The following is a 27,500-nucleotide window of genomic DNA, read 5'->3' on the forward strand; positions in this document are numbered from 1 at the left end:
GGGTTCCTTGGTTGAGGAAGAGGCCGGGGGCGGGGGAGGAGGAATTGATAGGCCCATCGGGGCCGGGTGGAGGAGGACATAAAAGGATATTAAACTTCTTAGTTGCGTATATTAATTCGGCTTCTTCGCTTTCCTCAATAATGCTATCGTTAAGAAAAGTGGATAGTGAAAAAAGATCACGGCCGTAATTATGAGTAACGACTTCAAATCATCCAAGCAGTATATTTCAGCCTCTGAGAAAGCAAATAAGATTCTAGGACTGATTGCGCGATCTTTCGATTTCAAAAGTCCATCTCTCATTAACAAGCTATATGAATCGAAAGTACGTCCACATTTGGAATATGCTGTTTCCGTATTGTCACCGAATCTCATTAAAGACATTGAAAGACTTGAAAAAAGAACAACTGCGAGTCACAAAACAGATTCCAAATATCAAAAATTAATCAAACGAAAATCGACCAAAACATATGAATCTGTTTTCCCTAAAAAAAGCGTAGACTCAGAGGTGACTTGATACAGGTCTTTAAAATTTTAAAGGGAATTGACAACATCAAAAGTGACAGCATTTTCACATTAAATGAGAATCGGACAAGAACCAATGGTCTCAAACTGTCCGGAAATAGATTCAATTTGGAAGTAGGTAGAAACAACTTTGCCAATCGTGTAGTTAATGAATGGAATAAACTTCCTGCACAGGTAGTGCAATGTAATTCAGTTCGAAGCTTTAAGAATCATTTAGATAAACACCTAAGGAAGATGATATAATGGTCATACTTTATCTTATATTATTTGTTTTTCTTTTATCATTCGTCTGTTTGATTTTCATTTATTATTAGTTATATATGTCAATTTATTACTATTTACCTGTTTGTTTATTATTCAACTATGCCTATGCATTTATTTATGTATTTTATTTGTTACTTACATTATTATAGTTTTTATTTATTATTTTATTATTATTATGATTTTTTCGCATCCGACCTAGATATGGACCAAAAGGTCTCCTGTCGGCATGCTCCGACTTTGTAATCCTTTGTATATATACATATATATATATACAGGAAGGTCACTCACATAGTGTTGCATGACTAAAAGACGAAAGAGTATGAAGGAGTATACACACACACACACACACACACACACACACACACACACTCGCGCGCGGGCGCGGATGTGAAGTACGTTGAAATGACTTCGTATGGGCATATATATGGGCATGCCAAATCAAATGCGGGACGGTTTATATATGGGCATGTGTATATGGGTATACAAAATCAAATGCGAGACGGTTTATGTCGACATCTTCCCGATTTTCAAGACCGTGACCATTCTTTGCCAAACTTTCATTTCATCCACTTTCCGTGAGCTTGTAGGAAGAAGTGACGATAAAGAAGGGAATGAAGACTTACCTTGTTGAAACAATGGGCTGAAGACTGATCACTCCCAATCGTCTTCGTCGTCAATTTGGGCTTCATCATCCGAATCGTCGCCCTGAATGAAGGCGGCCCTAGCCTCCAGGGCGCGCGACATGACCTGGGTTAAGTCATCCTTTGACGCGGGCTTTACCTTCGATAACGCCGAGGTCGGTCGCAGCTTGATGCCAGCCCGTATCTCGTCCATAAGGCGTGATCTTAGATCTGTCACTGCCTCGTCCCTCGGTTTGTCCTCTTGTTTAGCATCCTAGTCCACGTTTTTGATGTGGATTGGCTCTTCGTGGATGGATGATGTCTTGGTTTTGAGACTCATCGGCTGAACTGAGGGCTTATTAAGGGGTCGCAGTTCAACGCCCTTTCTTATTTGCTCCATAAGGAGGGAGCGAGTGTCTGCTGGAGGCATTTGTTTGCCCTTTACGCTGTCACAGTCCCTAGTAGAACCTTCGATTCTCTTCGTAATCGAAGGACGGTTCCTTGGTTGAGGAAGAGGCGGGGGAGGAGGAATTGAAGGCATCGGCGGTGGAGGAGGTGTATCAACTCTTTGTTGCGAATTAATCGCTTGTACGCTTTCCTTGGGCTTTGTCCCTTGCGAATTGATCGCTTTTGGGCTTTCCTCAACGCTTTCCGTGGTCTTATCCTCCTTTTTTGGTGCTGAGGGTCGTAATTTGACACCTCGTCGGATCTCTTCCAGAAGTAGTAAGCGTGTGTCTGACTTTCCAGCCATATTTCTTGGTCTCTTGGTAACTTTTTCTTCCTTTTCACCATTTATTGGTGGTAAAAGCGGTGTTGGTGGTGGAGGAGGAGGAATGCATGGCATTGGTGGAGGTGGAGGCGGCTTTGAAGGCATTGCGAGCTCTTTAGGGCCTTCCACGTCGAGCGAAGATGTCTGTTTTCGGGGCTCTTGGACGCTTCGTGACTTTCGGTCCTCTTTTTGGGCTTTCTGAACTTCCTTCAGCTCTCTGCCTTGTTTCTCAACCTATTCTTGTAGCCGCCTCACTTTTTCCTCGAGATTGGTGTTCTCTTTCTGATTAGCTTGGAATTGAACCTCCATTCTTGCCTTGAAATCTTCAAATTGGTGTTCCAGTCGCGAATTGATTTCCTCCTCCATACACCGCTGTAGTAGACCTTTATACACATTAACTTGATTCTTAAGAAGATGACGTTCCATTTTCAGGAGTTTAATCTCCGCCGGCTGTTTTCTGTTGAGAGCAAATCCATGGGAATGTTGTCTCATCGTCGTGGTCTATACAGACCTGTCTTCCATGAATTTCTCCTTGTGGATCTTTTGGAGCTCTTTGCATTTGAGCCGCTCCTCCTCCAGTTCTGCTTGAAGACTATTATTTTGGGCTTCGAGGGCTTTTATTCGACTGCCCAGTCCTCCCCATTGTCCGCGAAGAGCCCGGAGGCTGTTCGCGACGTCGTTAAATGGGACTTGGTCAACCATTTAGGACTGTCTCGTGCTGGAAGGTGTCTTGACGCTTCCACAATTCCAGAGTGTTCCTGTTCCAGGAGAATTGCAGGGCCAGGAGGCTTCCAGGGCAACGTAGATATTCGCAGCTACGCTGTGTTGCTTATGTCTGCTTTTGAAGGACAAATTGAATGTGGTGACATGTCTCTCTACACGACTTAGAATAGATGCAAATAAATATTTTTCAATTCATTTATTGTTTTTTATTCTATCAAATTAAGTACGTGTTTTGAAAGTTATGCACTACAAGAATTACTTGGAAGAATAAATGGGAAGCTCGTACGATGGGTTTGTAATCATTGTGGTTGTCAATGAAAAATGCCTAAATGGGACATTACAAACTGTATCAAGTATGTCTCCATATAGATAAAGTGATTTTTTAACGAGAGACTGGATTAAAAAAAAAGAAAAAAAAAAAAAAAAAAAAAATGGGCTGGGGGTTGTTTTTACCTCGAAAACGCAAAGTCGCGGCTTGGTAGACACCGGGTGTGAGTGACTGCCACTTACCCCGGCTGTAGTGGCTCACATGGCTTGGGCTCCTTAAAGAATAAATAATAAGAGACTCACGTAGTATTCAGTTCAACATTTCATTGACCGGACAATAGCCACATGACGTTAGAATACACAAGATCCAAGAAACACAAATACACACAAAGACACACACACACACACACGCACACACACACACACACACACACGCACACACACACACACACACACACACACACACACACGACCACGACATGACTCGTTGGCACTGTTGGTAGAGTACCCGACTGTGACTACGGCGGTCCGGGTTCGAATCCTGCCCGAGGCTGAAATAATTTCAGTATCTCTGCGGTTCGAGTCGTTACTCCAACTCTCGTGGGCGGGGAGTTGGGTGTGTGTGTGTGCGTGTAAGGTCACTGCATTACCAATAGGTTGGTCATATATGTATATGATTCAAGACCATCGTGAAACACACACACACACACACACACACACACACACACACACACACACACACACACACACACACAGAGTACGAGCCGGCCCCACCTAGCGAAGGAGTTCGGGTTTATGTGTGTAAGGTCACAGCACCACCTATAGATTGGGCCATATATGAATATCATAGCTCTCACCTGGGAGGATAATAGCTGTCGATCACTGGTCCAACACGTGGTCCAAAGATCGTGGTGATTGACACACCGTGCAAGAATAATTCACGTACGTCGCATCTGTAAAAACGTGTTGTGTCTATGGGGAATTGGGAGGTGGGAGGAGGGGAATGGCGTTTTTTTTTTCTTTCATTTCTCTTCTTTCCTTTTCTTTTTGATTTGGGAGTGAAGTATCACTCCCACGGGCTTTTTTTGAGCCCGTGCGGTGGTGTTTCTGGAAGACACACCTTGTGGAGAGGAGGTGGAATAGTGTAACTAGTCTGAGGTAGGCACCAGATAGGGCTCACGCCCTCCCGTTTTCTTTCATTCTTTTTTATGTTCCCTCGCAGGTTCTACGTGTCCATCGCGCTGCTACGGGACGTCCACACCTTCGAGCTCTTTTACCTCCAAGCCAAGAATCTAGTCTATAAGGTAGGTGGTTGATGTGCTTCGAGTGTTCTCGTTTATTTTCGGGACTATGTAAGCTTAAACACACACACACTCACAAAGACGGTCATCACGAGCATAGCTACCTTTTCGTATGATACTAGATAAATACACACACACACACACACACACACACACACACACACACACACAGTTTTCATTCTGCATATACACTGTATCATATTTTCACTAATTCCTGTTTTCTTATGCTTTATTATCTAGTTTTAGAGTACATGCACCGCTTCTGACACAATTTACTAGAGTTGTCGGCGTGTGCAGGACTTTTTAATTTTTCGCAAAGGAGGCGGATCGAGTCCTACCAGGCAACATGCGAGTTCGTAGTACAGACATCCTACATTAAGATCGTTGCTTCAAAAAGCCCTTTCTGAAGGGGGAAGTTTGTGACGTTAAATAGAAACACACACACACATACACGACTCGATGGCGCTGTTGGTATAGTTCCCGGCCACCACCACGGTGGTCCGTGTTCGAGCCCCGCTCAGGGCTGAAATGATTTTAGTATCACTACGCTGCGAGTCGTTACTCCAACTCTCGTGATCGGGTAGTTGGGTGTGTGTGTGTGCGTGTAAGGTAACAGCATTACCTATAGATCGGTCATAGAAGCTCTAAGCTCTCTTTCGGGAGGGAAATAGCTGTCGATCACGAGTCCAACATGTGATCCAAGACCATGGTGAATCACACATACACACACAGAAACACACTGGCTTGACCATAACGGGTATATGATATCTCACATTTTTAGTGTCTTTGATTTCTCATTCTCTTTCTCTTTCCATCTCTCTCTCATTCACTCTCTCTCTCACTCTCTCTCTCACTTTCTCAGTCTCTCACTCTCTTGTCTCTGTCACTTTCTATCTATCACCCCCCCTGGGGGTTCAAGTAAATTCTTCCAGCTTACCTCTGTCCAATACCATCTTATGTGCAGTTGGAGACATACAGTATTCATAGTACACCAAGGTATATATTTTTCTTTATTCATTTTAGATCACAGTTGATATGAACGAACGATTAGCGTGCCTAGCTGCAAAGTGTCTCCGCATCTCGTAAACACATGAGTTGTTTGTTTTTATAGTAAATCTGATTGTAGAGAAGTTGTTTACATTGGTCCAGATAAACCAACATTTTCTGTGCTCAGCCGTACCTAGGATCCAGATGCCGAATTTACAAAAGATCCTAACCCTAATTAATGAATATATAAAATCTTAGCCCTAAATTATAAATATATAAAATCCTAGCCCTAATTTATAAATATATAAAATCCTACCCCTAATTTATAAATATATAAAATCCTACCCCTAATTTATAAATATATAAAATCCTACCCCTAATTTATAAATATATAGAATCCTACCCCTAATTTATAAATATATAAAATCCTAGTCCTAATTTAAAGAAGATCCTAACCCTAATTTATAAAAGATCCTAACCCTAATGGCGGAGGTTTTACCTAAATCCCTATTATGTCGACGACCTAAATGTTTATGTCTAGACATTATGGACAGCTGATTTAGGTAAAATCTCCACCATTTTGAAGATTTATCTCTAGACTTAGGGGTTAGGATATTTGATAAATTCGACCCCAGGGTGATATTTGAAGGCGAGACAAGTGGGAAAGGTAAGAAAACACGGGTTGTGTCAGGAATACTGTCTGCTGACGTTTTGTCTTCTGAAGAAGACTTGTAGTTGAAATATCAGTAAGATAGTGTTCCTAATCCAATCCGTGCTCTCCTACCACCTTTTCCTTTATATTCTGGTGTGTGTTGTACGATTCCTTCGAACATAATGAGAACATTGTACAGGTGTGGCCGGGAAAATGGCCCAAGCTAACTTGTAATATTTGATAAACGTAAATAATAGGAAATGTATTTCAGTACAGTGGGTAGTAGCGGCCAAGCAAGACGACAGGAGACCTTTCTCTCCATAATGAGATCGGCTATCGAAATAAGTAAATGATAGACAAATAAATAGATAAAAGAATTAAACAATCACACAAACAAACTGATAAATTGACCAGCATTACTGTGCAGCATATTACTTTGGTGTGGCTCCGACAGAATCTTAAAACTGTTAACTGTACTGCATTCCATTGCCTCTTTAGGAAGTTTATCCCATTCATTTGGCGACGCGACGCGCTTGGCGAAATTGTTCCCACCAACTTCGATGATAAATCTATGTCCTGACAGCTTGAGGCCATTATTTCACTTTTGGTGAAGCATTTAGTCCGTTTAGTGTTTGCATTACTTTGCCAAGAATGTGTTAAATTGCCAAACACATGAAAGACAACTAAAATTCATTTAATTATTTGTGAAAAACCCTTTTCTCCCTCAAGGGGATTGGCTCAGTCAAGGCATACAACCTATAATCCATCAAACACGTTTTTGTTGTCAAATCTTACTGTTCATTGATAAAGTCACCCCAGTTACCCACTCACTGCCTGGGTCAAAATCAATGCAACAAAGCACAGCACCGTCACACTGGGACCTGACAGCCGAAGCTGGTTTAACCCCACCGCTTCATTCCGTGGTGACTCCCCCCCCCTTACCCTCGTCCATTCGGGCCGCGTCAATTTCTCATCCATTCACAGCCACTCTCCACTCACACCTATCTTTTGTCCTCTCACTTATCTGCTCGACAGATATTCCCCTTTTACCCAAGGCACCCTTCACCTCATCCTTCCATGGTAATATGAAGTCAATAGTTTAGGGGCTTTGGAGCGTCCATACGGACCAGGGCCACGCATCGTTTGTTGTCTGTGTTCGAGTTTAAATTCTCTGTCCATAAAGGAATGATGATAGTCTTGTACCACAACAGTCTCTCTTTTATGTTGTTCCCTGGGACATGTCCATTGCCTCTTCTATGACTCTACCTCTTGCTGGTCCCTCTCTCTCTCTCTCTATCGCTATATATATATATTTTTTTTTGGTGGGGGGGTAATTCCGCCACGACGTTCTCATGCGTGTCGGAAAAAGCAGCCGAATGGGACGGAGTGAGGGGACTAGGGAACTCCGTCTGTCCCTTCAACGAAAAATCGAAGCATGAGAAGGTTAATGTGAACTCCACCAGAACCTCAGTTGGGCTACAGAAATGTATTTAAATTCTGTATATTCTGATATTATACACATATTTCCCCAATATTTTTCATATGCGTTTTATGTTACTAGTTGTGGTTGGATAAGCGATATGCACTTGCTGAAAATATTTTATTTCTACATACATCTTTAATGTAATCAATGGGAAAAGAAAACGAAATTACTTATCGTTTATGTATGTATTAATTACCATTCTGCCTTCAGATACGATAGCTTCGAACCAGACAAAAATAGAATTGACAAATTTCAGCCTGTTATTGCAATGCTTTAACAGTACCTAACTTTCATACCTTTGTCCGACAGTGAGGTTCCCAAACCAGCTATAAATGGAAGAGTCGCTCAACTCTTCGGGTGACGAAGACACTGTTGTATTATAACCTCAGAAGCACCAGGAGTCGATCTTTTTGAAGACTGCTCTTGTCGGTGGGGTCGTTTACCGAAGCTAAATATATACAACACCTTCTCCCTTCTCAGGTCTTTGAGATTGAGGTGCTTTAAGATGATCATTCAGAGTTGAAGTTGTAGACGTTAATGTTTGGTGACGTGGGTGATTAGTCATCGCCAGCGTTGCGTAAAAACGCTCGAGATGCCACTTGTAAGAAGAAGTCGTTTGGGCTTTTGTCGATTGAGCGCGTCGGGTTCCAGCCCGTGTCCTGTCAATAGGTACTTAGTCGATGTAGCTTTCACACACACACATACACACACATACACACACACACACACACACACACACACACACACACACACACACACACACACACACACACACATAGTAATGCTGCTATACCCAATAAACTGATTATTATTATTATTATTATTATTATTATTATTACACCTATGATTATTATTATTACACACACACACACACACACACGACTCGATGGCGCTGTTGGTAGAGTTCCCGGCTAGCACTACGGCGGTCCGGGTTCGAATCCCGCCCAGGGCTGAAATAATTTCAGTATCGCTGCGCTGCGGGTTGTTACTCCAACTCTCATGGTCGGGGAGTTGTGGGTGTATGTGCGTGTAAGGTCACAGCAATACCCATAGATCGGTCATATATGAGCTTTGAGCTCTTCCGGGAGGGAAATAGGTGTTGATCACGAGTCCAACACGTGGTCGAAGACCTTGGTGAATGACACACACACACACACACACACACACACACACACACACACACACACACACACACACACCGCTCATCCGGTTATGCTGTATAGAGAATAGCGTAGTTGAAATTCTGTATAAGGAATGTAAATGGCTCGACGGGGAATGATGTTGGTTCACTATGTATAACTTGAATAGATATTTGCGTGGCGATGTGAATGGACGAGGGAATGCAGATAAGGCTTCCCAGCCGAGGAGAGTAAAATCGTTTGATTTCCTTTAAACCATTATACCTGTGTTTCGTTTTCACTGTGTTGATCCAAACCCCGTTTTCTTCCGAGTCCGCCCCGCAGTCGACTAAAACCCGTTGGCCACGGAACACAAAATGCTCACAGTTATTTCACCATGTTTTAGGGTCAAAATGTTTAGAGAAGGTGGACTAAGTATCGGCAAGGGTCATTGTGTGGGTTGTCCACTACATACGGAGTAGAGTAAAGGTGGGAAGGCGTGTGCGGCATAGTCACGCTTCGCCTATGGACAGCCAGGACGAATGGTAGTCACTGATAACTGTAAGGAAAAGATCTGACTTTATGCGAGGGAGACTATCGTTAAGCATATGGTGTACCTTTGTGTGTATATGTGCGTATGTGTAAAGGTGCGTAATTGTAATGTATGTATGCAAGCACATATATTGTTTTAAGACAGATGATTGCCTACCGTCAGACACGACCTGTTTTAAGCCACGTCTTTTTTCCCCCGACCGGTTCGACAGATCTTCCGTCACGGTGAGTTCGCGGTCTCTAAGTTTCCGGTGGGAAAAAGAGAAGACGGCGACGCAGGCAGTGGCGATGGCCGGCCAGTCATGCATGCGCCGTTTGTGGTCGGCGCGGTGACACCGCTGGAGCGTCGGTCTCCCAGTCCCAGGGCCGCGTCGTCGGGTGCTAGGTCGCTCGTCGGTGCACAGAACTCTAATCTACCAAGTTTCCCAACCACTGAAGAGAACCAAACTCTTTTTGTTTGTGGGTAATCGCGAGAGCACCGCTATAATTTTGGGAAATGCGAAGCTGCTCAGTTGAGAAGACTACGAAGGCCAGGAAAAAGTACAAAAAACTCCACACATAAAACTTGGACAATTTTAGCTGATGAGAAGTCATGCATCGCAAGCACTAGTTTTATGGGAGTTCGAGATCTACAAAGAGCTGGTGCTTGCGAACAGCCAAATAGCAGCGCCAGACCTGGTCATAAGAGAAAATGGTAGTACTTGCGAGCAATAGGACAATCCCGCTGTGTAATTCTAGTATACGCTGTTATTTTGCACCTCTCTCTCTGTCTCTCTCTCTCTCTCTCTCTCTCTCTCTCTCTCTCTCTCTCTCTCTCTCTCTCTCTCTCTCTCACACACACACACACACACACACACACACACACACACACACACACACACACACGCACGCACACGATTTTAAGGATAAATTTATTCTAAGGACACGAGTTGGCTCACGAGCATAATCGCTTGCTACTGAACATTACAATTAGAAGTAAAATTATGCACGCGCGCGCGCGCACACAAACACACACACACACACACACACACACACACACACACACACACACATACACATACACACACACGACTCGGTGGCGCGGTTGGTAGAGTCCCCGACTGTCACTACGGTGGTCCGGGTCCGATCCTGCCCAGGGCTGAATTAATTTCAGTATCGCTGCGCTTCGAGTCGTTACTCCAACTCTCGTGGGCGGAGAGTTGGGTGGGTGTGTTTAAAGTCACAGCATTACCCATAGATCGGTCTTACGAGTTCTGAGCTCTCTTCCGGGAGGGAAATAGCTGCCGTGCACGAGTCCAGCATGTGATTCAAAGACCAAAGTGAATACACACACAGAGGACTCGATGGCGCGATGGTAGCATTCGCGGCCGCCGAGGGCTGCGGCGAGTCGTTACTCCAACTCTCGTGGGCGGGGTATTGGGGGTGTGTGCGTGCGTGGAAGGTCAAAGCATTACCCATAGATCGGTCATATATGAGCTCTCTTCCGGGAGGGAAATAGGTGTCGATCACAAGTCCAACACGTGATCCAAGACCATGGTGACTCACACACACGCTCGCGCGCGAGAGAGAGCGTTATTATCATAACGTAAAACAAACTGAGGAAACAAAAGATAAGACGACAAAGCCCATAACAGATTTCTTTAGATGTGGATTATTAGGCTAAATTTTAGGAACTGCGAGTTGCAATAAAAAGTTTTAACCCCCAGCAGAACATTGGTAAATGGTAGTTATGCGTTCTGCATACATGTCCAGAAGAAGAAAATTGCTGGGAAATACTATTTAAGGGAACTGTATAATGGTTTTTGATGGGTGCGGGATGCACCATGCCGCCATTTACACGTAATAAAGTAGAAGCGACGGACGTTACGGCAGCAGACTGGCCAGACATGACGTCATAAGGAATAAGTTGCCGTCGATGCTTAAAGTCTTGATTTAGTTTAGTCAGTCTGCCGTTAACTCTGTTGTTCCACTAAAGGTGACATATCTTTTGATGAATCGAATTGCCCAACACTGACAAGTTTAAAGTCTGTAAAGGGCATTACCACGCCGGTGTAAATATCAAGTTACATGGTCATTTGGAGACCGTTGAAAGGTTTGTGATAATTACAAAAGGTGGTGTTCTGATCACCTATAATGTGACATTTACGAATTTCAACGGTCTAATTAGCTGAAGAAAGCACGGTTGACCGGACAAATAGCGGGAAGTTATCACGCAAATGTGAAATTTTAGCAAACCTTTTCATCATACTTAAAAGAATTCGTATCTATATTACTATGATTTAGTTGTAAATCGATAGATATATATAGTTTATGATTCTTCAAATTATTTACAAGGCACAGTCAGTTCTTGATGTGCGTTGCATTCAGTCTGATCTGTGTCGTATCATTGGTGTGGCTGCCCGCCGTGTCCCGGATGAGCTTGGGACGCTCCTGGAAGACTAGACTCATCGGAGGATGGGGGAAAAAGTGGAGTGGTAAGTGGAGGAGAGGAGGTGGAGTGCAGCCAAACACGTTCGGTGAACAAGTGGAAATCGGAGAGGGGGGGGGGTCTGAATGGCGGTGGTTGGCGTGGGGGGTGGGGGTAGAGGAGAAAGAGAAAGTGGTGTAAGAAAGGGTGAAAGGTAGGCAGAGGATGGGAAGAAGAAAACGGGGAAAGATATCTGTCGGTGCGGAGAGAAAAGACGAGACCGCAGTGTGGAGGATTAAGAAGGATGAGTGAATAGCAGACGTGAAGGACCCGGAGGATAAAAGTCTGTGTACTAAGTGGTCGCGCATAAATAAACTTTTAGGACAGAGAAGATGGCGGACACTGTAAAGGGAGATTGGATATAAAAGCAGGATTAAAACATAAAAAAAAAGAAACGTGAAAGGGGTGGATGGGTAAAAGGGAGTTGAGCTACGTGAACAGGGAAGGAGGTCGGCAGGAAGGAAAGGACGAAGAAAAATAAAAACCCTACGTGCGGAACGTTGAAAAAAAAAAAGCAAAAGAACCACAGGGCCTGTCGTTAGGGAAATGACATGCGTGTGTGTGTGTGTGTGTGTGTGTGTGTGTGTGTGTGTTACAGGAACGAACCAACCCCGTTATCTAGTCTTCACTTGTCTTAAGTTGAATTCTAATTAGTTCGTTTACCTTTAACTCTGGGTGCTCTACACTCATTTGTAGCAGTTGAGGTTCACATGTATTTTGTGCGTGTTTGTATTAGCTTTACTTGTCTTGCGCTCTTGATTTTGTATGTTGAAATATATGTGTCTGCATACGCAATTGCGTCTACATGTTTGCGTGTATAATTCACCTTGTTTGTCTTTAAAGGTGTGTGTTCGCGCACATAAAGAAAATATGAATAAATTAAGAAGTACAACTTCCAAACAGATGGTAAATAGCATGCAGTGCAAGTTAAGGTAGACCAAACACACACACACACACACACACACACACACACACACACACACACACACACACACACACACACACACAAACATATGCAGACGCGCGAAAGTAAAATAAATGCAAATGGATTTCAAAATGTGGATCGGCAACCAAAAGCAACAAGAACAAAGATGAATGATTTTTTTAGGGTACTTGGCATGGAAAACGCAAGGAAAACAATGAATCGTAACATTTAAGCTCAAGGATTAATGCTAACGAGCTTGGCAGCTCATTTAAACGAAGTCATTAAAAAACGCGTATGAGAAAAAACAAATTGAGAAGAACAAGTTAAAAAACAAACTGGAGAAAGTAACAAAGGCGGAAAACATATATCTGGAGGAACAACGAAATTAATAGAAAAATGAAATGAAACAGGCAGTATTATGAAGAGTTAAGACACGCTGGGTAGAAAAGTAGTATTAAAAATGTCTCATAGTTTTGAAACGGAATAAAGAACACAGGACAGTTTGACCAGAAGGAGAAAACAAGACCCACAGAAACCTAAGGAACCTCACGTCATGTAATAATTACTGTAAAGTGCAGGACAAGACCGGTAAAGTGGTTTTGATAACATAAAAGAAATTTAAATCGGGATGCACCAATGTAGACGGGATGATATCCACAAAGTAACAAATCAGTGGCTAGGTAGAGGAAAAAATAAAATAAATGGTATGAACAATGTGAAAAAAATTAATGGGATGGTACCGGAAGAAAGTAAGACTTTAATAGAGGGATGCTGTTAAAGATACCTTGCAGTAGACTATACTTAAGAACGTGGAATGAGGCCGGGCTATGCACTTAGAGAAAAATGATAGAAATACAAAAAAAATAATACTGACGGGTTTTGTGTGTTTGTATGTGCGCGAGAGAGAATTGAAAAAAAAAATTAATAGAGCAGAAACATACAGGAGAACAAGAAATGCAGAAGAATTAGAAAAGGAGAAATATTAAAGATGTATAATTGATAGATGTAAAGACAAATCTACTGTTCTATAGATTTGTAAACATCAAACTGAGTATATAGAGAAGGAAGCTCCAATTAGCCAATGCCGAATGGGATAGTATATGATGAAACAAAAGTTGGTGTGAAATAATGAATAGTTTCCATTCTGTATTCACAAGAGAGTGACTGAAAATGAGATGGGAATGGCCGGAGATGTGTTGAACAATAGGAAAGTGGAAATATGAGAAGGAATAGCACCTGCTTTACACAGGGCCCATTCTTGTCAAATGTTGTGAATTTGGATATCTAGAAGACTTCGCTCACAATATTAAAGACTTCCGTAAGAACATTTCATAAATGTATCTAACATTAATTTCTCTCAGTTCGCAATTTAGCTTCTCAATATATGACGTAAAGGTAATTTGGTGCATGGAGATTATATGTATATATATATATATATATATATATATATATATATATATATATATATATATATATATATATATATATATATATATATATATATATATATATATATATATATATTGTAACCGACGTCGTTTCTTCTCAAACGAACTCGCAACAGTTGTCACATTGGCGCGCAAGAACCAAGAAAAGAGACGTTGTAATGATGTTGTACACGTTCATTAATAGTAAGGCATTCGTCCTACTGTATAATCACAAGGGATATTATCCAGCAAAGTAATGAGGCACAAACTTCTGAATTTTGAAATTCTGAAGGAGAACACTAGATTGGAAAGCAAATAATTTGGTATATTTCTGCATTGTCCGTAGTACTCACAGTGTTGATCTTATTTTGAATTGGCAATCCATGAACCACTTGACTAATTTTTGTGGATGCCACGGAAGCGAATGAAATCGCCTGACGGCAGCCAGAGTGAAAGGGAAAGTGCCACCCGTTACGGAAGGAGGAGTTAATCTAAATTAACTCTTTCGCAAGCGAGTGGGTTTGGCGAAGGCTGCCGCAACAAAGGGTTAAATTACAAACCTTTAATGGACGAGAGAAAACCGATACAGTGCGGAGAAGGCACATTGGTGATGTGGTCGGTGCGGTTCGAGATTATTAGGTCCAGATTCACCCAAGACGACCGTAATGAGGCACCCAAGCCCGGCCTTTGCATAAATAGATGAACGAGTGAATAAATTAGATAAGTAAACAAGTATACTCATATGTAAATAGATAAATAAAAAGGCAAGGAGAATAAATGCCGTAGGCCCTTTGGTTAGGAAGGAGCTTTCTATAATTAGATGAAAAATTCACTATGAACTAAAAGTGAAGGGTGGGTTTCTACAAGTTGTTCTTGTAGTAACCCTCACTCACACACACAAGTTGTTCTTGTAGTAACACACACACACATACACACACACACACACACACACACACACACACACACACACACACACACACACACACTGTGACTACGGCGGTCCGGGTTCGAATCCTGTCCAGGGCTGAAATAATTTCAGTATCGCTGCGATTCGAGTCGCTACTCCAACTCTCGTGGGCGGGGAGTTGGGTGTGTGTGTGTGCGTGTAAGGTCACAGCATTACCCATAGATCGGTCATACGAGCTCTGAGCTCTCTTCCGGAAGGGAAATAGCTGTCGATCACGAGTTGAGCACGTGGTCCAAAGACCATGGTGAATCACACACACACATGGCTAATTGGTGTCGTTTCCTTCTCAACATCTCATCCTGGAGATCATGTCTCACTTACGGCATGGAGGCATTACAAACTCTCCATTCCGTAACTGTCTCAAGGTGTCGGGTGTTTAGAAACAGAGCATTCATTCATTATCTATGAATCGTCCAGTCCAAGCTGTGAGCTCCTATCCGAGAGTGCAGTATGCGTTAATTACGAGTGCAGCACATGATCCAAGACTATTGTGTGACACACACACACACACACACACACACACACACACACACACACACACGTGGCACAGTTGGTAGAGTTCCCGGCTGCCACTACGGCGGTCCGGGTTCGAATCTTGCCCAGGGGTGAAATAATTTCAGTATCACTGCGCTGCGAGTCGTTACTCCAACTCAGGCCGAGAGTTGAGTGTGTGTGCGTGTGAGGGAAATAATGTCGATCATGAGTCCAACACGTGATCCGAGACCATGGTGAATCACACATACACACACACACACACACACAACAATACATGAATTCAAAAATAGTTTAGATAAAATGAGATACGAAGACGGGACATCACGAGCATAGCTCCCCTTCCCGTAAAATACAACTAGGTACAACTAGGTAAATACACACACACGCACACACACACACACACACACACACACACACACACACACACACACACACACACACACACACATACGCACATTGAATATTCGCTGATGGCCACTACCCCTCGTTTCTATTGTTCTGAAATTACCAGCCCAAAGGCTCTCTTCCCGTGCTCCTTTGGCGGGGGACAAGAAAACCGCCATGTGTGCCCATCCGAGTTGTAAAAAGCGACTAATCGAAGTGGAAAAAGGGGGCTGGAGGGTGGGGGTGTCCCAATTTCTCCATTTTCTCTTGGAAAGAGTCAAGGCATGCCCTGACTCTGTTAATCTCCTTAACAGGGTTGAGAAAATCATTAGTACATATAAGATCAATCTTGGGTCTCGAGTGCGATTCTTGTCAATACCATCGCATTGCAGCTAAGTTTTTGGTGTTATAGACTAGAATAGGTATTATTTTGAATTAGTTTGATAAAGATTCGTCAAAAACAGGAGTGAGGAATACGGGGTAAATGAGTTTATTCCAGTCTCTCAAAAGGAAAATATTAAAAAAGGAAGGAAAAAAATACTAATTAAGTGGTGCAGTCTCATTCGTCCGGTTATGATGAGTCAGAAAAACAAAGTAGAGGCTGGTGGACAAAGATCATCTGGCTTCGATTCTTCAGACGAGCTTTAATTTCGTAATATTCAGAGAAATAGCGATACAGAACTAGAGTACTATGCAGTACATGTTGGTGAGAACATACGGGGGTGGGGGCGTGCCTTTTCCCATAGCGTTGTATGCGTCTTTGCTATTGACTCACTGACAACCCCCACAAACCTCCAACCCCCCCATACCCACCCGCATTTCATCTCGCGCTTCTCCCCCCCCCACTTCGTACCCCTGTTTTCGAATAGCCGTGGCAAATGTTTACAGTGCAGTATAAGCATGTACCGTGTTTTGCACCACCTGAAACATGCAAGAAAATGGAGAAATGGTGAGTATTAGCTGTGTCTAAGTATCAGTGAAGCAGGTATACATGATTGGTAGTATGGCTGGCCAAGTAAGGTTAGGTTGTGGTGGTTGTTGAGGAGGTAAAACGCGTGCGTGCGTTTGTGCGTGTTTGTGAGCATGCTACTTCTTATACAATGGTCAGTTGTGGAAGTCAGAGTCAGAGTTGTATGCTTAATTTAGAGATAAATCAACTCCTCTTCCTCGCTTATTGGTAGAATAAGTGAATACTCACGTGTATTGGGTTACTTGTGTGGCATGTTTCGAAAGGTAATGGTAGTGGCATCAACAGGTGAGTTAACCTGAAAATAATAACTGGCAACATGTATCATCTTAGGTGTATGGGCATCGTCCTTAGGGCTCAGCTTTCCTTTCGAAACACTGCTTGTGACTCCGGCTTAGGTTCAATTAAACAAGTAAAATTTCATGGCTGTAGCTGTAACGATTCGGTTCTATTATTATAAGTTGTTTTGATCAATTCACGAAATGGTTACATTGGTATTTCATTTAGTAACTTTATATTCGCTATGGAGTTCAGTTTATGAATCACGTTTACATGGGTATAGGGTTCGAACAAGGGTGTGTTTGGTGGGTGGAGGGGGGCAATCAGTGTTGAGTGACAATATTTACTTCAAAGGTAGCACCAAATTTGAATGGAAATTTTACGTAGAAATCCATTTACAATTGAAACCCCCCACAGTTTGTTGGTATATGCGTTGTAGTAGTGAAATAAAAGTAGAAGACATAACAAGGGTCTATTTTTTTCTTTCTTTCATTCTTATCGTCAAAACTGCCGTATTCCTCTTTTCTTCTAATACTACATAAACTAATCACAAAAGTACGTATAAATCTAAATTCGTGAAATGTTTGACACGTAACTGAACCAATATTATCTGTTATGAGCATGTTTATTCGATAAGTGTGCGTGGAATTGAAGTCCTGTTGGTGGGAATTATTTTTCTAGGTGTACGTGGCAACTCATGAGGAATCGCGCCAAACAAAACTTGCTCGAATTTCGCGTTCGGAACTTCAGAGTGACTTTGACCAGTGGGGAGGGAAGAGCAGGGTGACGTGACTACGGAGCTTGTGATAAACTTTCTTTTCACCAGAAGGGAGAGATGGAAATGTAAAGATGAATGCAAAGAAGCATTATCTACACCTATGTATAGGATTTCAAGAGACATGGGGAATCTACTGTTTGAAATATCTTGCAAAATTATATAGTGCTCTGTAAAGCGATCGAAGTGGTCTGTGACATTTGTATATATTTTTAGTGATTTGGAAATACAATCATTGGTGAAGATTATATTTTAATACATGATCATGGAAATCGCGTTGTGAAAGCTGTGTGTGTAACGAGTGTAGTGAGGAAAGTTTTTCTATTTTGAGAAGGGTGACCAGTGATTGCCCTGTCAAACGGTGCTTTTAGATCACAAGCAAGGAACCTGCGCTCTACGCTGGTCTGCAAGGTTTGTGGATTGGTTACTTTTTCACAGAGTTTTAGTCTGTTGATTTATACTTTTACTGTTGATACGGGGTTATTAGAAAAATTGTTTATGTTTACTGATCTTTGTATTGTTTCTGGCTTCGTCGCACCAGGTGTTGTTGACAAGTTTCTGTTCGCAGTCATGGGGGAGACTTTAAAATTTGAATGGATATTTTTGGAGAAATTTATTTCATTGGTATGGGCGTGTTTACTGTTTACGATGAGACGAATTTTTGACTTAAACTTAAAATATTTTTGTTGTTTGTATCATACATTTTTTTATATCTTATCATCATTAATAATGTGAAACGGAAAGAAATATGAGATGTTATGAATTGGAAAAATAAATTTGATATATTTAAATTTTAGACACCATACACAGGTATGATTGTTGGCAAGCAGCAGATGATATAGAATAGAAATATCGAAAGCATAAAGGCTTGATAAAATAAGAATGTGATAGTGAGTAATATCATGGATAAGATGGTGAAGATGTAGTGGTTACAACAATGTAGGAGTATGGGAATTAAGTTTAAGGCATACAGCAAAAAAGGAGGAACTGTATAGAGAACAGGAGAAAGTTAAGAGAAAGTCAAGAAGATAAAGATGAAAAAAGGGAACATGAAAATAACTAGTTGGTGTGAGACAAATTACATGACTGGTTCAGCATTTGAAGCTGTTTGGGGGGGCCTGAATGTAAGTATATTGTGATTATAAAAACAGGTCTACTAGATGAAGAAATATAAATACCCGTTAAGTATCAGAACAAGATGCTTGAAAAACTTTGATACAAGGTGAAGAAAATATGGAATGAAAGATATATAATGAAACAACTGTCTTGTGAAATAACACAAGCACAAGTAAATAGATGAAACAGATACCTCAAAATAATAATAAACCCTAGTTATCTCCGAGAAAGAAACAATGGGAACATGCACATTGTGGTCATCCTTAAACCCTATCAGTCTTCTTGCTTCCATTTGGAGGTGTAGCTCTGAGGGACCATAATTGGCTTTCATACCATACTTAGTCCAGATTTTTCTTGATCAATTCTGATTGCTTTCCTCCACCTTTAAATACAGAGAGAGTCAACTACCTCCTAATACTATTTTCAGCTGGTTGACATAAAAATATTTCCATACAGTTGCCATGCAGACATCATTCCAGAGGATCTTTCCATGTATCCATTGAAGGGTGTGAGGACCATAATTCTCAGCTACTGTGGGGGTAAGAATTTCCAAGCAATGAAACTTATGGCAACAACTGAATTGACCTTTTCCTTGATGTAATAAGTAAAATTCATTGTTGGAATAATAGATACTGTACAAGCGACCAAAAGAATAACTCATTCTTTGGTTGGCTACTACCCTTTCAGGAGACGAACCCTCCCAGTATATAGGGTAACCGTATATAGTTAGACTACTGGCTCCATTTACATACCTTATTCAAATCTCCTGTAGCAGTTTACACTTTTCCTCACTCTTTCCTATGTACCATTAGCAAATAAGTTAGCATAGTTGTGTATTTCGTCCAATTTGTTGGTGGTGCACAGTATGTTAACAATAATGCAGATGTCAGCACTGGGGTTTGTGTTATCCCGGTAGTTAATCTCTCCAATGCAACTTATCCTTCACTGCTGCTGTCATGAATCTACAGTATTTTTCTGAAGATCCTTCATACATTTTGGGATTCTTCTTATGAATCTTCTATCATTTTCCAGTTTCCACAGTCTAAAGCATCATATCAAAAGAATTTTCCATCCAAATATACACAATTCACTGGACCATCTCTCAAGGAGGGCATCAATCACTCAAATAAAAATTCATTAGTTTTGTCACTCAGTACTTTACTTTTCTGATACAGAATTTGTTAGTTACCATAAACTTCACCTTCTGTACTTTTATTTTTTATCAATTTTTTTCATAAGATTTAACTCACTTTGTTCAAGGATACTGGTCTGAAATTCAGAGGTTCTTCCCATCTTAACCCCTGATAACTTGGGGGCCATGTTTCTTGAGAAGGTAATTTGGTTCATGCATCTGAGTAACATACTCTGGCAGTAGCCACTTGGCACAAGTGTTAATCATGATAGCTTTATCCCCGTCACTCCATAGAGCTGAGTAAAACAGCTGGAGAAGTACTACAATAAAAGGTAAATTGCCGCTGAAGTTCAGAAGGGATTAAAGGGACTATGTTAAAATGAATGAACAGTATTTTGTGGGAATGTACATGAATGAGAACAGTAATGGGAGGCATGTGACCAGTAGAAACCCATCACCACAGGGCCCCGTCAATATTAGCATTGGTCAGAGTCCAAGAGCCACATTCTTGGTTCTTTCAAAATGTATTGCATGTTTGCTGGTGTTTGTGCATTGCTAGTCATCCTGTTGAACAAGGTAATCATATTAGAAGATACTTAATGGAGTTTCTTCATGTGCTTAGCCAACCTATTTCTGACAGCTGTCAGAAGTTAGTCAGTATTATATTTTACAAACGTTCTTCCTTGTAGTGGTAATCCAGCTATGACAATTTTTTAACTTGGGTACTGAGATTTTATTTATTTTAGTGAGCACCAGATGATGTTCATAAACTTGGTACCCTTTTGGTGGGAAGGATAACTAATAATGGTATACATATGACTTATAAGACTCACATTTACAATTATACATCTATAGCATTTTATCCAACAGCTAAGGAAAGAAAGACATCCTACATACATCACAAAATTAAGCCTTAAGAGATAACTGATTACACTAAAGCTAGAGCTGCTGTACTTCTTATTTTTCAAAAATTTCTTTATTCTTTTATTTATTGATGTATTTTTTTATCACTGACTAATGCAAAAGTCAGCAAGTTTGTTTTCCCCTTACGAATCTTGAAAAGTTGGGAAATATCATGATATAAAACACTATAAACATGTGGAAACCTAGCACAATCACCATTGTGTTTCTGCTGTGGCCTGGGCCAGCATGTAGAGGTCATGGAAGCATCTTGCTATGGGCTTGACTGCTGCACCATGCCAGTTTGTCAAATAAACGTATCTGTATCTTACACTGTTGCTTACAGAGTGGACAAGTTCGTGGAAAGGAGAACAAATTATTTTGTTACAATTTGAGCTTTGAAAATATCACAATAGATTACAAAGGATTACAAGGGAGGAGCATGCTGACAGGAGATCTTTTGGTTCATAACTAGGTTGTGCACTTCACTCTTACCTGCCCCAACACTCCAAATGCACAAGGTAAAGGCGATGACTTTGGTTGCAGGTGTGTCTTCTGGTGCATGATCCTCACCTTGCTGTGCAACCAACTGATGTGCCATGGCTACTATTGGTTAGGTAATTACAGTTCTCTAGATTCTCTGACAGGGGAGAGCTTCAAGAACATTGTAGAATGTATGGCAGAACAGAAAATTTTAACTTGAAAAGATGAAGGACTGAAAAATTTATGAAAGAAAATGTATGGATGAAAACAGTTACAACAAGAAGACCTGCTAAATTGTGAGAGTTAAAAGAACAAACAAGCAAAACTGAACATCGTCTAAGACCAAGAAGATAGGTCAGTGACAGAATGGTAATTTGCATCAAGAGGTGGCTACTGTCCTGTTCTAAACTTGTTAACTTCCAAACACATATGAATTATGCATTTGTCAACACTACTTATCCACTGGAAGATGACAAAATGCCTATCATGTGAGCGGAAGGAGAATCAGCAGTGATATCACTGAAAACTGTCGAGCCTATTGGAATAGCCTAAGCTCTCCTCAGTGCGTATGAAAAAAGGAAAGGACATGACCATTGCATTGCTCACTGTGATCAAGCTAATGGGAAAATGACTGTCCACATGGACTTGGTCAATAGTGATAAGTCAACATTGCTAAAGAGGAGGTGCAATTAAAAGCATTTGGTTTCACATTTTCCTTGTTGTGGGTTTGATTCCTGCGCCTCTTTCTGATTCCCATCAGTGACTGTTACTTGCCCAAACAGCCCAAGTGCATACAAACTAATGTTACTTGACACAAAAGGTGAGGCAAGACAGACCTAAATCTCCAGCTCTTTTCAACATATTTTTAGAAACTGGTCATAGATACTCATGGATATCAAGGTGGACCAGTTGATGTTGAATACCACACCATTAGTTATAATACATTTTCAGTTTTAATAATGTTAGACTCATGATGAACAGATCAGATGAAATGCGGACATCATATTACTGTTCCAAACCAGAGTAGAGGAAGGGAAGCAGTTTCAGTAGTAAAATTATTGGGAAATGTAAAATCTAATCAAGACTTAAATTACAGTTAGGGATCAGAATAGAATTAACGTCAGCACCTTTTGAAGCTTTCACTTCTATGTTTAATGAAGAACATTAGCCTCAAAGCCAAGCTCAGAACTCCAGGTTTTGTCCATTTTGTCTTTCAGTGTACATGTGGGGCTAATATAGGAGTGAAATAGAATTAAGATTAGCTAAGCAGTGGAATACTGTTGAAAAATCTAGAATATAAAGCACACAGACTTTATCATGTCCAGGGTATGGGCTACCACAGGTAAATTCATATGAAGAATTACTGACATTAAAACTGGAATTTTTAGTGTAGTACAACTGAGCAATGAGGTCTAACAGCCTCAAAGGATTAGTGAGAGAGAAAACCGGAGAGGTATAAGAAGTGTTTAGACAACTTCCTTGATTGGACTGTTTTGATCTTGACCAGTTGTGAATCCAAATTAAAGACTACCAGATGTAGAGGAAGTTCACCTAGGGTGAAATAGGTTTAGTGCAGAACCAGCAACATGCTGGTTATGGCTCATCAAAATGGATATCAAATTATCTTTGTAATCACTCTTTAATTAAAATCTACTAAGATCCTCTCTTCCATATGGAATTATATCCCTGCTAAGCTGACACTCATTCTATGAATCGGGCTGAGATCACTCCAGTATCTTTGAGTGCATTTCCATGGTGCAGTTTGTGCACTAATACAGTATATAGTTCCTATGTTTTGAATTTGAAGAAAAAAAAAAACACATTTTATTTTTCCAACTACGAAGGGTTCGATGAATGCATGTATGAAACTTGCGGGGTTCAGTACCTCCAACAAGGTTAAGAACCACTGCTTTAACATATGGAGAGGTGACCACTCCCCACCTTGTACTACCCTAAGCCAGTGGCATGGAAACTGACCTACACTAGTACAACACAAACAACATCCGACATTTCTTTCCAAAGACATACGTATATGGGAAGGCATCTTAGTGTAGTTTTACTTGAATCTGGAAGTTTTTAACTAGAAAATTGGTTTACACAGTGCAGGGCAAGTCATCACTGTACAGCCATGACAAAACAGTGTAGCTTTAAAATCTGTAGGGTAGTATCAAAAAAAGAAATATACTTGTACAGAGTTATGTAATTCTTGAGCTAGTATTGATAGTTTATACTTCAACTTTTTGATTTGCATGTATCTTTCATATGGAAATCTAAAGTCACCTTAATTTGGGGAATTCTTGACCATTGTTTGAATTAAATTTTTCTCTTTCTGCAGATATTACAAGCAACATTTTCATTTTTCATTTGTATATTATGTAGTTTGAATTGCAAAATTCATTGAAGAAACCAATTTACTGGTCCAGTGTTGGGAATATTTTGTAAGATTAGGAAATTAACCCCTAGACAACCAAGATGGTGCAGCAGGAATGAATAAGATTTCTCCATGCTGTATGAAAAAGGTGAAGATGATAGTTGTACAAGCCTAGGACAGAGAATAATAGATATGGTGATTTTTAAATGATTAAAGGTGTTAAATGAGGATGATGACATGAAGTGATGGCTAAGGTACTAAGTTGATTTTACTGTCATCAGGAAGAGCTTACTCTGTTCTATAAGTTATCAGAATTAAGCTTGAGTTTTTTTTTAACTAACATACCAGGTGGATATGATTGGAAGATCAAATTAAAAGAAGACATGGAGGAGTGCTGGGATAATTATGTGTAAAGTATTCACTCTGTATGCAGCCCAGAGAAGATAGTAGGGAGGATTTTCTCTTAAAGAAAATATGCAGTCTTGGCATAGTCACTACCTTCAATGAAAAAAATGTAGGAAAGGGGTTGGATAGATATGTGAAAGGTGGATTGATCATCAATAAGCAAACATGTTGGTTTTGGTCCTTGCGGGTCTTTTTAGAATCTCTTGAAGGTTCTGTGAAGAAGAAAAAATTGTGAAAATTGAGCTTGAAAGAAAGTGGTAGATGGGTCATGTATACCAGTACTTCAGAAAAACCTTTTTCAAGGTCTCATACAATCAACTGCTGTGGAAAATAGGAAATACTATAACAAGGCACTGTGCTCAAGTTGAGGGAAGATTTTTTGATGGAAATATAGGTGAGAAATATAAATAAAAGAAAAGTGTGTGAGTGGAAAGTGGCAACAAGTGGTGTGATGCAAGGGTATGTGTTGGCATTATTCATTTCTCCTAATTTCTATTAATGAACTGAGGGAGGTAGTGGATGGATATTTCTGGATAGTGCCAAAATGCTAAGACAAATTAAAAAAAATCAGATTCATTGTATATACAGGAAAGTAAAATTAAAAAAAATCAAATTCATTTTATATACATGAAAGTAAAACTGGCAAATGGAATACACATTTAACACAAGTGAAATGTGATAGAGCTGGGTAATTGTCAGAAAAAAAATGAAAAATGAAAAAAATAAACCATTTTTGTATTGAAGGGGATATCGTGTACATGAATAAATGAGCTTTGTGGCAGATAGAATAGAAGTGAGATAGCCATCTAGTACAAAAAAAGCTATTTAATATAGGTTCATTTTTGCCATTGAAGGGATGCCATGTTGGGTGGTAGTCAGAAAAAAAAAATAATAGTAATCACGGCCTCATTGGAATGATTGGGAGCCCTGGCCCTCTCATAAGTTTTTCTGGGAAGGAACTTTAGACTGTTGTCGGTTGGATTAGTGTGGGACTGTTTGTATGTAATTGGCTTATTGTAGGATGAGGAGGAAGCAGTCACCATTTCCAAGCCCTCCTTATGTGAAAACACCATTGGGAAAGTGCATTTGAAGTTGGTAGACCGATATCTTGGGTTTGATTTGGATACAGTGTCTGGTACATGGGGCTGTAGGTAAGGATGTTGATAAAATTTAAAGATGGATGGTAGGGAAATGATTCTCTCTGACGCCCATCCGATGTTGGTAGAATACATAGGCTGAGTCTAGAGAGCGAGTGCCATCCCCTCGGGGCTGCTCCGCTAGTGAAAGTGAAGGTGTCGATGTAATTTGAAGACGACAATAAGGTTCTCTCTCTCGCACACACACACACACACACACCGCTGCATAAGATCGATTGGTATTAGAGCCAGGGACTGACTTGAATAAAATCGCCTGGCGCGCGAGAGAGAAAATCCCTTTAACCCTGCCTTCCTGTCGTCACCGTACCGGAAGGCACTTTTTATTATTTTGGCTGACGTTAGGCGATTTTTTCACTTCTGTGGCAGAAACACCTCCCATCCCCTCGGCAGCGAAGGGAGTGTGTGTGTGTGTGTGTGTGTGTGTGTGTGTGTGTGTATATTCAGTCTCACGCGCACACACTAATGCCGGATCACGCCTGTCAGGACAAACAAGGATTTCGCGGAAGATGCTTCGGCGCGATGCCTGGGCGAGGAATGCTTGTTAGCAGGAAAAAAAATATTTCTCTTTCGGGATAACTGATGTAAATTTGAGAGTATGAGACAGGACTCCACGAGTGTTGGCTCCATTCCTGTACACTTCAATTGGGTAAATGCGATTTGGTAACGCGCGCGCGGATTCAAAACTGTTATTTATATTATTTTTATTTATTTATTTATTTATTCATATTATTATGATTTTGATTTGTTTATTTATTTATCACTATTTTTTGCGTCCGATCTAGTTATGGACCAAAAGGTCTCCTGTCGGCATGCTCCTCCTTTGTAATCCTTTATAATATTTCGAGAAACAGGATCTCGCTAGTTTGGTTTGCATCCATGGGTGTGCTGTCGGAAGGCCGTTCCGGTACCAAGCGAAATTATGCATTTCAGATTATACCCATTTATGTTCGCATGGACAATTTTGTCTCGTTTTTTCATGGCAAATTTATATCCTCATTTTTTTTCCACTATACATAGAAACATGATACAGATGGTAGGCTTTTGTCAGGCCATCCAGAGCTCTTATAAATGTGGCACTACATTCCAGTTTGTATGTTACTAACACACACACACACACACACACACACACACACACACACACACACACCGGATTGTTGGTGTAGTGCCGTTGACTTGGCTTGCTAACTCAGCGGTCCTGAGGTCGTTCACCACCCAGGGGTTGAAAGCATCACAGTACAGGAATGTAATAGTTGTTGGTCAGGAGTCCATCACGTGATCCGAGACCGCGTCGAAACATTGTTCATAGGTTCTCGTATCCGGGGGGAAATAAAAAATCGGTCGAAATGCACCCGAACAAAACACCCCTGGGCGAACACCCCATCGGGACGAAACACCCCCAAATATATTTCACTCGTGATGGTGATGTTGTGGTAATGATAGTGGTGGTGATGTTGTGGTAATGACGATGGTGGTGATAATTATGATGATGGTGGTGATGATATGATTGGGGTTGGCGATGTGATGGTGGTGATTGTAGTAATTTGATGGTGGTGTTGATATAGTACGGGGGATGTTTCGTCCGGGTGGTGTTTTGTCCTACACCCACAGGTTCTCAGGGCACTTGATTGCATAGCGTGTGGAGGCTACACATCGAGGGCTGAAATTGCAAGAGCGGACTCTTGTGAGGCTTCGGGGTCTTGTCAAGAGAGCCACGAAGGTCTGAAATAATCAGATCATGTAAACAAGATAAAGAATTCGATTCTCACGCTATCTGCCGCCGCTGTTGTTTTGTGGTACGCTTATTATATTTATGGATGTTTGCGTCGAGTTTAGGTCTCCTGGGACGCGCCGCCAGCGTGGAAGACGTAAACGCCACGCTTGCATTCGCCTCTGAAATGTCAACCGGCGCAATAGCACCGCACTGATTTGTTGTGACGATTTTATTGAGTTCGAGGAGTCGATGACGAAGTGTTGGGCTTCGAACTCCTCTCG

The 27,500-nt window shown here is 41.0% G+C and overlaps 1 protein-coding gene across 4 annotated transcripts in view; it reads left to right on the top strand.

Annotated features, from left to right (window-relative positions):
- The window catches only part of LOC143018952 (uncharacterized), a 258,421-nt gene that overhangs the window by 157,727 nt on the left and 73,194 nt on the right, over positions 1–27,500 (top strand). Inside the window, exon 1 of one of the 4 annotated variants that reach the window (XM_076174577.1) lies at positions 4,383–4,469. The exons of 2 other annotated variants lie outside the window; for them this stretch is intronic. The gene's annotated coding sequence lies outside the window, so the exon portion shown is untranslated. Of the gene's footprint in view, positions 1–4,382; positions 4,470–17,930; positions 18,356–27,500 lie in introns of those variants that run through there. One more of the 4 variants, XM_076174576.1, reaches the window with a different exon arrangement.

Source organism: Oratosquilla oratoria, chromosome 36, assembly GCF_046742065.1.
Source record: "Oratosquilla oratoria isolate Oo_2021 chromosome 36, ASM4674206v1, whole genome shotgun sequence".
Lineage (NCBI taxonomy): Eukaryota > Metazoa > Arthropoda > Malacostraca > Stomatopoda > Squillidae > Oratosquilla > Oratosquilla oratoria.